Genomic DNA, 3,444 nt, shown 5'->3' on the forward strand with positions numbered 1-3,444 from the left:
TGCCCTCTTTCTTCTCTGCTTTTTAACGCCGTCATTGAAGGTCTTGCTGATGAGGGCCGTAGATCATCGACTTATTGATTCCCTCAGAATCCCAGATTTCCCTTACCATATTCTTACTTACGCTGATGACGTGGTCCTTTTCAGCCGCACCACCATTCAACAAATATTACGATTCAAGCTAATCCTCCATTTTTTCCTTTCGATGTCCGGGTTATCCCTAAACAATGGTAAATGTTGTTTATCCATGTTTAATGTCCCCCCTTATTTGCTTGCTATTGGGCAATAGATTTTTTACTGCACCTCTTTGGAGCTTCTTATTTTCTACCTGGGCCTCCCCCTTCAGCTATCGTGTATCTCCTCTGTCACTTGGAATGCCACTCTCCAAAAAGTCTAATCTAAAATCTCCTTCTGGCAGGCTTCCTACCTTTCTATCGCTAAGCGTCTAACTCTCATCAGGCATGTTCTTACGTCTATCTCAAAATTCTTTATGTCCATGTTCGTGATTCCCATTGGTGTGCACAAAAAGCTCTCTAGTTTACTAGCGAATTTCCTTTGGTCAGGGCACAATCTCCAGAATAAGCATCATCTGGTGGGTTGGAACTCTTTGCCACTTCCTAGGGGTCGGGTGGGTTTTGGGGATATTTGACTCTTCAATGAGAAGTATCATCCTTGTCATTAAGCAAAACTGACTCGCACAACAACCTGGCTCTCTATGCGTTGGCTTCTTCCTCGCTAAGTATGACTTTTTTGAGTTGCTCTACTTGGATCGTCACTCCCACAGCAGACGCTACACTTCTCTGTTGCATCGTTCTTGGATCAAAGCATGGTCGATCATCATTTCCAAGAAGGGTGACCTTGATCCTCTAGCCCAGTTTCTTCATCGGGCAATTGTGCCCAGCAGAGCTTTTCACACCAAATCTTGTTACCTTTCCCTCCTTCCTCCTGGTGCCGATTGGATCCCTACGAGCCTTATATAGGCCCGGGGCCATACTCCTCGTTCACGATTCCTCGCATGACTAATTATGCATGATCGGGTTCATACAGTCTGTCTCCTAAAACATACCATCTTTCATCTTCCAAGTAGGTGTATTATGTGCAAGACGGCTGAAGAATCTGCTTATCATTTGTTTTGGTTCTGCCCTATCTTTGGGGACCTTTTCAAGCATACCTGGAATGAGCCTGTCGTCAACGTGTGTCAGGAGTATTTTGCTCTTGATCTTTTGTGGGGCCTGGAACCTGTTCGCAAGTGCAACCGATGGCGGCTTATCTAAAGAATGTGGCTTCTATCTTCTTGGTGGGTTGTCTAGATGACTCGCAATAATGCCATCTTCCAAGAATGCACAATTGTTTTCAATAAACTTGCGCATTGCATTTTAGCAGACGTGCACACTATTTTGCGGTTCTCGTTCCTTGACCTTCAGTGCTTTCTGCCGCCCTGGACGCCTCCTGACTCGGGCTGAATCTTTCGTGTTTTCGTTTAGTTCTCCTGTATTTCTGGTTTTGTTTTTGCTCTTGGCCTTCGAGCCTGTTTTCTGCTTTGGTCTTTGGGCTCAATGTTTGTTGACCCTTCGTTAATGTTGATGCTTCATTTTGGCTCTCTCTCTCTCTCTCAGAAACATGCTATCTACTGGTACTAAAATGAGAACTGGTTGGGTTCGGGTCTAAGTGGACCTAGGATCTTCATATTGGAGCTATGGAATAAGTAGTCCACATAGGGGCCTAGGGCTGTCAATGGATCCGGATTGTATCGGGCATTCAACCCGAATAATATTCGGATATGATCATGGAAAATGCTGACCCGAATAACATTCAGGTCAACCTGAACCCGACCTGAGCAATATACGAGTCAGATTTGGATCATGTTTTTTTTCAGGTATCCGAATTATATATATATATATATATAATAATAATAATAATAATAAAAGTAAATTTCTAAGATTATGTGAGTCCAAGTTTGGGATTTCATTTTTGTGACCCAAACCTGAACTGGTTATTAGTTATATGGGCGGGTCCAGGTCAACCCTAACCTGTCCCTGACCCGACCCGTTGACAACCCTAAGTCCACTTTGTGAACAAACCAAGCAAATTAAAACCAAGTTCGTTTGCTAAATGAGCCAAGCATGAACTCTTAACAATTTTTTAATAAGCTCATTAATATCTCAATATATATTTGTATATAATCTTACTAGTGCATCTTTTAGTACATTTAACCTCATAAATGGATTTATCATGGTTCATCCACCAAGGAACATGCATTAGGTTGAAATCTCAAATTTTATTTTAAAGAAAAATGGATGAATTAGAAAACACCAAATTACTATCAAAGAAAGGGCTTTAACATCCAAAGTACTAGATGTGGTCGGGATGGACTTTGAGGTGTTTGAGTGTAGGTTCAACTGAGCCTAACTTAGGGTAGGACCAGGTCCGGGTCCAAGTTTTTAGTGGTAAGAGCTACCTCATATAACCTCTATCTTTAGTATTTTACATAACAATTTTTTTTAAACAGAGTGAAGTTTGATTTTATCTATAAGCATTAAAACCAAACCTGGGTCCACCTATTGATCATATCATGTAGGTTTGTTTTCACTGCTTAATCGGACTAATTGTAACTAGTCCAGAGTCCAGAACGAACCAAGCTCGGGCTTGGCTTGTTAAGTGTGAACCGCTTCTCCTGCTTGACATGGGGAGCTCATCACAAGCTAAACTGAACCTAACCTCGTTGTGAGCTGAGCTCTACGAGCCAATAATGTGCGAGTTGGTTTGTTTTTTTTTTAAAGATTGTTTTTTGAAGTGTGTTTTAATACCACGCGTTCACCTGAAGGATGCCTTCAGCATCCATGGGTCACGGATTTGTCCCAATGTTGCTGGTATCCGAATCCGACCTGTATAGTTTGGCCAACAATTCAGGTGAATCGGCCGATTCTCAAGTGAATCATTCTCAATGGGCTAAAAAATAATTAAAAAATATTACATATCAATCAGAATGTGACACATGTTAAAGTCTTTAAAATAATATTAAAAAAATAATTTTAAGCCCATTCAGGTTAAAAAATATTACATGTTGGTTTTTTAAGATCTTCAAAAATCAGCAGCTCACAAGTTGCCAAAATTTCTTTACTTAGAAAAAACTTATTTTGATGTCAAAAAAACATGATTCCTATCAAATAAACTGTTTTAAGTACATCTATAAGGTGGTATGATTGAGAGGATGCAACTTACAATTTTTTTGTAAATCAAATGTTGCATATGTGATCTACATGGTTTTTTTAGTAGAAAAAATATTTTTAATTATGTGATTATAACAAGTAATTAGGTTTTTAAAGGAGCCCAAAAATCAATGACCTACAATATGCCCAAATTTCATAAATCAAAAGATCACATTTTTATATCAAAAAAGCACTATCCAAAGCTTGATCCTTAGCAAAGGAACCATGTTGAACACAC

Source organism: Nuphar pumila, chromosome 8 (assembly GCF_984573655.1).
Source record: "Nuphar pumila chromosome 8, dmNupPumi1.hap1.1, whole genome shotgun sequence".
Classification (NCBI taxonomy): domain Eukaryota; kingdom Viridiplantae; phylum Streptophyta; class Magnoliopsida; order Nymphaeales; family Nymphaeaceae; genus Nuphar; species Nuphar pumila.